Consider the following 10,457-nt stretch of genomic DNA (forward strand, 5'->3'; position numbering starts at 1 on the left):
GCCGAACTCTGACATTAGCAGCGATTACAATGTCTGTGGGTCAGTCTGTGACTGAAGTCTTTATGTGAGAGAATTCACTGGAGCACAGGCCACAAAATTAGCTGTTTGGTATGCAGACAGACAGACTGTATTCCAATTGAGGCGTCACACTCTGATCCTCAGCCTCTAATCCGTGTTGTTCATGGCCACAACTGTGCAGGAATGTGCTTCCCATTGCAACCGAGTGATTAGGGTTTTTGAAACATCTCAGAATTGTATTCTGTGTCACGCTCTCCATTTTAATCACACTCTCACACTACTTATACTTGAGAAAGTCTGGTATTTTACCCATACTTTGACACTTATACCACAGATGTGACTGTTTGCCTTTAGGCAATAGGTCACTTAAGCAAATGTTCCACATACTGGGATTGATAAACATACTTTTAGTGGTGCTACCTCTGCTTTATGTGATTCTGGGCTCATTTACTCTGTGTCAACCCACCGTTTTGCACCAAAAATGAAAGTTAAAAAAAAAGTTGCATTTAATGTGAAAAATCTCTCAAGGACAAAAAATGTAATCACTATAAAATAGCTGGTTCCTGTGGATGTCTGTTGGCAGGCAACAAGCTTTTCAGGATCTCTTTAAGTAGCAACAAGGTTAATCTCCACAATGTGGGAAGAGAAATGTGAAACTGTGCAAATTTTGCAGTTATCCAAAGTAACTGCTTCCCCACCATTCTCTCCACATAAAACACCACTTTGCAAGTCCATTTTTAAAACCCAGTCTCACATAAAAATGGTGCATTAGCAAGCATGGCAAAAATGTCTACTTTAAGTTTCATTTAATTCAAATTGCGAGATGCCAGTAGTTTTGGCCTATTACTCTGCAATCATATCACAAGACTGTCAATTATCCTTCTTTTCTATCTAAAAATAGGTAATGAAATCATTTGGAGATTGGATTGATGGTGTAAATTCAGGTTTCACACAATCTTTGATTAGGTTCACACATTTCGCTGTTGGTTTTATGACAAAGAGGCAACAACTGTGCATTTTCAGAGTACTACAAGACTATGAGTTTCTTACAAAGTCACTTACAGTAGTTCAACTACAAAATATTACAAATGACACTGGGCCAATGACGATTCTAGAAAATAAGTTAAATCATACATTAATTATATGCAGCTGATTTTGTTTCAAAATGAGTCACTCGCTGGATGAGGCAGATGCAGAAAGTTATCCACTCTAAATTTACAGCCTGCTTACAGAGATCTCCACCATCACTGCTTTTTTAAATGTTTTTTTTTTATTTAAAAGCAGTAAAAATGTGCAGGCAGAAATCCTAGTGCACAAGGAGACACTTTCAAACTTTTTAAAAATCACAGTGGGTGAAGCCTAGAAATGCTCATCTCTAGAGAGTTGCTCCTTATAAGCCCCATTGTTCATATGTCCAGGGCAGAGCTGAGCTTTGCCTTCTATACTCTGTATTGTGTTAAAGTTGCTAGTCCTCACAAAACTTTAGACTAACTATAGACATTTTTTTTAAAAAACAAACAACATCTACAGGATTCATATGCAATAAGACTATGATTATTACTATCTAATTCAAGATAAAAAGGTCACAAAGGATTTTTATGTTTTCAAGTTTAGAAATCATGTTAGATCAGGTAAAAAGAGGAACAAAAGGACATCCAGTGTAAAAATCTGCTGGTGACTTCCTGTTACAAGGGAGCAGTCAAAAGCAGTTAAATAGTTAAATGTTGTTGTTTTTCATTCAAGGAGTTTTATAATTATCTCATGTTAATTTTACATTAAATAGTTATGATATTAGTTATCATATTCCAAAAATCTCACAATATATTACTATATACTGTGTTATATTAACTGAAATGTCTTGATTGAAAGACAAAATCGAGGACGATGAACTGATTTTCCCTCCAAAATATCTTTCCAGGGGGCGGAGCTTCAGAAGAAAACATGACCACTTTCTTTTACTTCATCATAACTAATGTTGAAATGACTGAATTCTAATAGACTGAACATCCTTGAAGAATATGTGAAAAGTGCAAAACTAAATTATGTTTAGATGAGAAATATAAATTAGTCATGTTTGATATATGAAGTCCACATTTGCAAACAACCACCCAGTTGCAATTTTTTTCAACGTGGATCCATCCTGCTTGGTATGCATGTCATGTTACGTCTTAACCTGGTTTCTTGTGGGGGACATTTGTGTTCTTTGCACTCAAATGTCCCCCACAGTCAGCAGATCTTAATCCAATAGAGCACCTTAGTAAAGATGTAGTAAATTGGAAGATTTGCTCATTGATTATGGAAGTGCGTCTGACAAATCTGCAGTAATTGCGTGACAGTTTCACGTAACTATGGACCAGCACCTTGTTGAATGAAAGATTTAAGATAGTTCTGAAGGCAAAAAAGCCAACGTGTGTACTAGCAAGGTGTAACTAATTAAGTGACAGGTGAGTGTGTCTATGTTTAGTCCAAACATTCCTTCTGGGTTAATGGAGGATGCTGTGCAATGGATTACCGGCACTGGCAGGCCATTACATACCTGGAAGCGAAAGCTAATCAGAGTGCCGGCAGAGCAGCAGAACTTCTGAAATTATCACCTTTGTTTTACCTTTTAACACTCTACATCTGTGCTAATGGTGTTGTCACAGTGCTGACATTTTTATGGTTGCCTAGAGCACATTTCCAATGCAAACACTGCACGGAGGCGTCCATAACTCACAGGTTGTACGATTCACGCATAAAAAGGACATAAATTAAGCACAAGAGGACAGGAAAAGCAAGAGCAAATCTGTCAAGCAGAAAAGATTTTGCTTGAGCAAGAATCCTCAGAGTTTTAATGCTGAGCTACACAGTCTCATTAAGGAGCACGTAAATGATTTAATGTTTTTAGTACCTTAAAGATATGTGCACAATCCACATGACATGACACGAGAGAGTTTATTATTATGATATTGACAAGTTTTTTTATTTTACTTTCAGTTAACTAAACTATTTCATTCTCACTTGTTTTGTATTTTTTACTGAAATTTTTTCATATTTTTAAATGAATCCTATATTTATTATGAGTAATATAGTCAAAGAAAAACAAAGTACTCATAAGTAAATGTAAGTATGCACTTTTTCTGTCTTGAGGGGTTTTTCCAGTCCTCTATTACAAATTACATTAATTAAATTAAAAAAATTACATGGTACAAAGTATTACTATGGTTAAAAAAAGCAGTTTTTGAGCTGATAAACCATGTAACACAAGCGAGAAAGCTCAGTAAAAAGACCTTTATGAATTTCAGTTTATTAATGCATAACTTTGATTATTCATGATACTCATTACTTTTTATACAGCAAATAGCTGAATGTCAGAGAAATGACCAAGATTTTGGTCAGTATCCATTAGTGTGAAGAACGATGATAAAAGCAGGGTCAGAAATATTTTAGTTATATGGCTAATAACTTCCCCTGGGCACAGTTTAGTTGACATCTAGACAGACAGAGCCTTATGAAAGTTCACTTAAGAAATGTTAGAGTTTAGATTAAAGACCCATATGCAGGACTAGGGCAAAAAGAGAGAACTTTAATTAAAGTTAGAAAGAACAAAGACTTGTAGGGGAGAAAGCCGAACACAAGATCACTATAAAGTCTGTGCAGGTAAATCCATACCAAAGCCCAACAATGATCCAATATAAGAAGGGAACAAGCTCTGCGGGGAAAGGAAAGAAAAGTAAAACAGGCGAGTAAAATGGCATTTTTCTACTCTGAGTGCTCTTTACTGCGAGCCAGCATTCACACATTCACACAGTGCTTTGTTCTACGTGGCTTTCTAAGTATCATGCCTACTCATTTCATCAACATGCAGCTTGGAGGAGCCAAGGGAATTTAACCACTAACCTGATTAAGAGGCAACATGCTCTACCTCGTGAGCCACAATCACAGGGGTTGAAAAAAACTAAACAAAAGAAAAAGGACAAAAAAACCCAAGAAGAACAAGCCAAGACAGAAAGAAAGTGATTAACATGATTAAAATTCTACTGTGGTAAATAAAATAAAAATAATTCCCCCGACATGAACCTTGGACAGGTTTACCTGCTCCAGGCCTGGGGAGGGAGGTCGAGGGAGACCACCTCAAGGGCCTTAGTCCATGGAAGAGACAGCTGAAGTGTAACAGTCAAGGGTGGAGGCCCCAGATGGGCCAATTAAGAGCCTGATCTGCCTAATCTGACCCCGAGCATTGTTGTTATTTAACTTCTGTGCCAATCAAGACTTGTCCACAACAACCACAGTGTTCAAGCATAACGGTGCTCATAAGTGTACGTGGGATCACAATACGCTAAATGGCAGGTCGATGATTGATTTTGTTATTGTTTTATCAGATCTGTGGTCACATGTCTTGGATGCTCAGGTAAAGGGAGGTGCTGAGCAGTCACTACATGGTGATGACTTGCATCACCAATCACTAATTCAGGCATCATCATAAATTTCTACATAAAACCAAATCAATCTACTTTGGTGGTATCAGGGTCTTGTAGCTGCTTTTTGCAGATGATGTAGCTCTGTTAGCCTCATTCAGTGGCGGCCTGGGTAGTGACAGGAAGAATACTATCGTGGATATGAACAGGTAAAATGAATTTCTTTGAATGGTGACTGGGCTCTCCCTCAGTGATGGGGTGAGGAGTTCAGTAATTTGGGAGGGACTCAGAGTAGAGCTGGTACTCCACACCAAAGTAGGAGGGGGCTCTGAAGTAGATCCAGGACATGATGGAGAGAATGAATTTCCCAGCTGGCTTGGGAATGCCTCAGTGCATAAAGAGATGAGTTGGATGAAGTGGCTGGGGACAGGGAGGTCTGGGCATCTCTGCTTAGGCTGCTGCCCCCATAACCTGGCCCTGGATTAGGAGCTGTTGATGGATGGGATGAAAAATAATAAATGAACTATTATACACAATAAGTAACTATGTTTTTTCACTCTAGTTTGAATTTAGAAAATCCAACTTAGATATCAACAAATCCCACTTTGTGTATATATTAAAACAAATTTGTGCTCCCCCTCTGTATAGTTCCAGTGGTTCCACTTAGCAGAGTTGTACCATTTATTGTAATTGTACTCAGACACTGTGACTACCTCTTAAAACAAGCATTGCTTCTCTCTTTTCCTTTTTTCTCATTTTTATTTCAACAATCAATGCATGCTTGAAATGAGCTGAGTGTGTAACAAGTTGCACATCTTACAGTAAATAATTAATATTTCCCCAATGCACAATGTTGCATGTATACAGTTTCCTGCTATATATGAACAAAGCCCAAACCTTTCTGTAAATGCAATCAGTAATCTGCCACTTTCATCCCAAAGAGCAAAGGCAAATCCAACTGAAAAGAAGCAGTAATGCCAACTGTCAGGCTCCTGTAAGGGGACGGTCACCAGATGTGGCAGAAACATGAAACAGTGAGTAGTAAAGCAGCAGGACTGGATTCACTGCTCTCGCACAAAGACAAGAACACTAACACAACAAACATCTATATATCTATCTATCTGTTGTGAAGGTGTGATATCACTGTCTCTGAATGTACAATGAATATAAATATTAAAAAAAAACATCCACATCAATAAAACAGGACACACCTTTTTCTGGTGACTATGTGGTAAAATTGGGGGTTATTTGCATTTCAGACACTTCTAACAGAAAGTACAAAACTGTCATCTTTCATTCTTGGACAGAACAACTGCTGCCTCTTCTGCCTTTTATCATCACAATAAAGTTGGAGCCATACTGATGCCTTCCCAGTGCTGCTGTTAAGCTGATTTTTTACAGCCCTGGCACACTACACCAGAACCCTTGTTGTTCGTAAGACGCATGAATTCGCTAGAGGGGTGCTTTGGAGCACATGCCAGTTTATTGGGTGAGCATGGTCCCTCGGCACATGAAACTGTAATAAAAATCCATCTGTTAGAAGACTGATGGTAAGCCAGTCCACTGGAACAGAAGCTTGTCCTCTGGATGTTTGTGTCAGGCTTTTGCTTGTGATTTTTTAGACACTTGTGGAAAAATCAAAAGTATGCTCTTTGCTTTTATGCACGTACACATGCACGTTAACCTTGATTCTCATAAAAATAAAAGGGAATGTGTTCAAGCCAAAGAAGACAACCTATTAAACACACTGTGATCTACAATGTTCTCACATGCTCTTAAGCTACATAGCTCTCGCATTTCAGAGACTGTGAATGCTTAATGATGAACCTCTCATCTCCTTTTGAAGGCGATGACAATGTATAATAATGTTGTCATGACAACAGGGCAGAGAGTAGGAATTAAGTAGGTATGCGCACACAAGAAAATGCAAAATTGATTGACTCTGCATAATGTACCCTGAATGTGCGCTCTGTCTTTGGGAATGCTGATGAACACGGGGTGAGTCTCGTCAGAAAACAACATTCTGCAACACCTCAGGGATTATTAAGCGCATCTTTCATCTCTTTCTTCATGTGCCGTACACTTGTAAGTTCACTTTTTCACGAGCAGGTAGATGTATTAACATTACTAAAACATTTACCCATCTCGATAACGTATGACGGCAAACAGAGTTATCACGGTGTCTGGTTTCATGTCTGTGAAAGTCCTTACGGTCAGGTCGGCTGGGGATTAATCTAAGCGAGGGAAACAGGATCTCTGTGATCTGAGGGAGCATATGTTCACATGATTTAAACAGAATGATTGAATCTGATGTACAATGGGCTGTAAGGGACTCTATATGTGCCAAATGCTCAGGCTATTCAACATGTCAACGTGATAAAATGTTATCAAAATTCTCCCCCTTGCAGTGCTGTAGTAATGTTTGCCAGCTGAGCAGGACAAGAAGCATGACTCCCTGGGGAAATTTCCAAGTACAAGCTTTGTTTCGGAAATGTATTATTTCATTTTTTTCTTGAAATATGAAGGCGCATAATAAATACAAGCGACAACAGGGCTCCCTGTTGGTTTCAAATAGTGACACGCTCCTTAAAAGATGTACAGTGGCTGCCAAAACAAATCACTGCCTTCTAGATAACTGTCTTTATTATGTTGTCTCTTCAGAAGGGGTACCCTGCAGGAACTTGTTGAAAGTGAAAGTGAAATTGAAACTTAGAGCTAAGCTGATGAGTTAATGAATTCATAAGACGACGCTAGGGGCCTAAAATGTCTCAGATATATGGTCACATGTCTAGTTCGTGTTGCTTTTGCTTGCCTGTCAAAACACGGGTCACTTAGCTGGCAGGTGGCAGGCTATTGTGAACTCTGGAAAACCAGACCCTGCAGTACTGATGAAAATTGGTAGAAGATTAAAAAGCAGTTGACTACAATCTCTGCCCACTGTGCTGAAATGCCAAGTGCTGCTGAGAGCAGGAGCGCAGACTATTGCATCACCTCCTGTGCAAAAACCTTGCTTTAATGAGGGTGTATTAACACTGCATGGTTTAATAGGGAGAATAGATCTTGCTTGTCCAACTCCCCATAGACTGCCAGTCATTGTGAGTCCACAGAAGTGGCATTTATATCCAGTGATTACAAAGCTGTTGGCTGAAGAGTCATTTGCTTATAAAGGGCATTTATTACGCAGGAAATAATTTTCGATTATTGATTCTTTTTATGTCATGAAACATTAATGTTTTTAGTCTAATTACAACTGATGCTCATCCTCATATACTGTAACGTATATTATGCACAACATTCATCACTACCAAACCTATAGCTTTGCCTATGCCTATTTCTGTCAAGCCACATTAGCCTCAGGAGGAAGGCGGTAAAGACAGAGGTGGTTAATGTTCTGCACCTGCACCTGCCGGGATACTGGCTGAGGCTTCTCTTCGACAGCCAGTTAAAATTGTACCAGAAATGAACAGTAAAGATTTACTGGAGCGCAAAGCCATATCCAGTGAACCAGGAAATGGTGCCGGGGTTCTTGCCATCATATAATTTTTCCTGAACATTCAGTGAGATGACAGGTAGAGACAGAGGAAAAGAGGCTGTGCAACAGTGTGCTTGACTGCTGATGAATTCTGTAGAGTGTGAAAACACTTTCCATCTATTGAAAACTAGTGTCATGCTGTAATGTTTGTGAAGGGTCTTGTCGAGACAAATGAGAAAGGTTGGTGCTACAAAGGATGGGTTCGACAGTTTCCAGTCTGATAGCTCGGCAGCTGTGAAACGTGATTATTCAACCACAAAACAAGTTCAGCGTTCCATTTAATTTTTAAATTCTTGAACAAATATTTTTCACTGAATCCACTGAACCAGGGAAGGGATTAGTAAAGGAATTTTATATTTAAGAGCGATCGAAATGAACCTGTAATGTGTACTTTGAATGTCCAGTAATTACTGAGGGTTGAGAGATTTAACTTTTTTTGCTCACATCAGTTTTCTCCTCCATTCGACCCCCAAGAGGTAGAGTTTTCTCTCTGTGTAAGCCCTGCACGTCTTCACAAGGGTACGGCAACATTTGACTCACAAAATTGTCTCGCTTTTAAAAGCAATACCTTCACCATCCACATGCTGAAAAGCTCAGACACTCAAAAACTGTGAGAGAGAGCAAGAGATGCCTCAGGATTTAAATATACATGCCGCAGCGTTAAATCCCCGGGGATAGTGTAAAGAATCCAAAAGTGCTCGGATAAACAAAAATGATTGAGCGTGTCTGCAAATGCACCCACATTTTAAATCCTCATCGTATTAAAGATGATGTTACGTAGCTCCCAAAGCTTTGTTTAATATTCATGAAGTGCTCAACACCTTGGGAGCTCCGCACAATCTAGAGTAAAAAGAAATATTGTTATGAAGCCTGGTAAACAGAGCATTGAAGAAAGAGTGGAAAACCCCCATTTATCACACACCCACTGTCATTTCCTCATCCTTTTTAAACTAGCAGCATGAGCTGCAATAGAGTTCAAGAAGCCAGGGGATAATGGACTAAGGTGATTTCCATGGACAAGAAAGTCAAAATGGCAATGACCACCAAGGATGGTCAGACACATGGACTGTCATTCTAATATGTAAAATAAAGGCACGTTTTTCATCCAGTGAAAAACTAAACACAGTCCTTTGATTGTGATGTTATTACATTGACAAAATCAGTCAACCTAGAGATTTAAACACCTGACAAAAGCTTCAAAGCCACATTTACCAGGATTTTTTATTTTTGGCTTGATGACGCACACGCAGACACAACTGGAAAACAATAATGCTATTCTTTTACGGCTGGTAAAGATAAAGACCTAAAGACCTAAACACCACACAGCAGAAGCAAGATAAGAACTAAGAGGGCAGAAAGCTGTCTTGAATCTGTTTGATCTGATTGACATGGCTGGGAGGAACCTGTGGAAAAGGCTGCGCTGAGGAGCACGCTAACAAAGCCACTTTGCTTAAATGTATCACTGGCTGATTACCTTTACAGATTATATATACTGGTAGTGACTCAGGAGTTATCTAAAAGTGATGTAACACCATATTTGAATGTTGGTAAAGTGCTTGGCACTGATGCGTTATATTTCTGTAACAGAAAATGAGTAGGAAAGCTGGGGAACTTACATTTAGGAATTTCCTGTTCCTGTACAACAGCTGATGCACGCTGCACAATATTCAGTTTTATTGATTGTTTCAACTTTACTGGCACGGTATCAACGAGTAGGTAGAACTAGAATATGTGATGGAGTCAGGACAAATCAATCAAAGTGAGATGGAACTACTGTCTTTTTGTGCTTATTATTTTAAAAATGAAAATGTGAAAGCAATTTACCTGGCAGTTGTGCAAATTGCTGTACTTTTTCCTTCATAAATATCTATCCACATAAGAAAGGCGTAAAGGTAATTTTCTTTTGAAGGTAACTACAAAAAAGCAAGCATTTAAATATAATTAATGGTCTGAACATAATTAAATTTATCCCATTGAGAGCAAGTATTGTGCATTACAATCTCTGTTGATTATGATAGTTTGCTCCTAAGGAGAAACAGGCTCCCTTTCTAAAAGCAGCAGGTAAAAAAGAAGGAACTGAATGTGTCAAAGTGAAGTGAATAAATAATGGATGTCATGACGCTTCTGTGGAAGCTGTTGGCTTTGAAATCCACTCCCTGGTTGAGTCACACTCCCAGTTCGCTCCCTTCATTTTACATTTAACGGGCCCATCATCTCAAACGCGCGCACAGGCACAAGCACACACAGGCATTTTCTCCTCATCTCTAGCTGGGGCTGTCTGAGGCAGTTAGTGCTAGAGAGGTGCTGATCTCACAGCTACCAGGCAGGTGTTGTGTCCATCTTAGAGGCTCACGTCTGCATACATCAGCTTCAATTTCACCCTCGGTTCTCGGGGCTTGTGAGCCAAGCTTACAGCCACAGGAGGAGACCAGAAGGCACCATCAGCCAAGAGCAAGAATAAATAGCTATATGAGCCTCTTTCGACCAGCTGGTGCATTGTGAAAATGGCA

This window comes from Simochromis diagramma, unplaced genomic scaffold (genome assembly GCF_900408965.1).
Source record: "Simochromis diagramma unplaced genomic scaffold, fSimDia1.1 OVJJ01000483.1, whole genome shotgun sequence".
Classification (NCBI taxonomy): Eukaryota; Metazoa; Chordata; class Actinopteri; order Cichliformes; family Cichlidae; genus Simochromis; species Simochromis diagramma.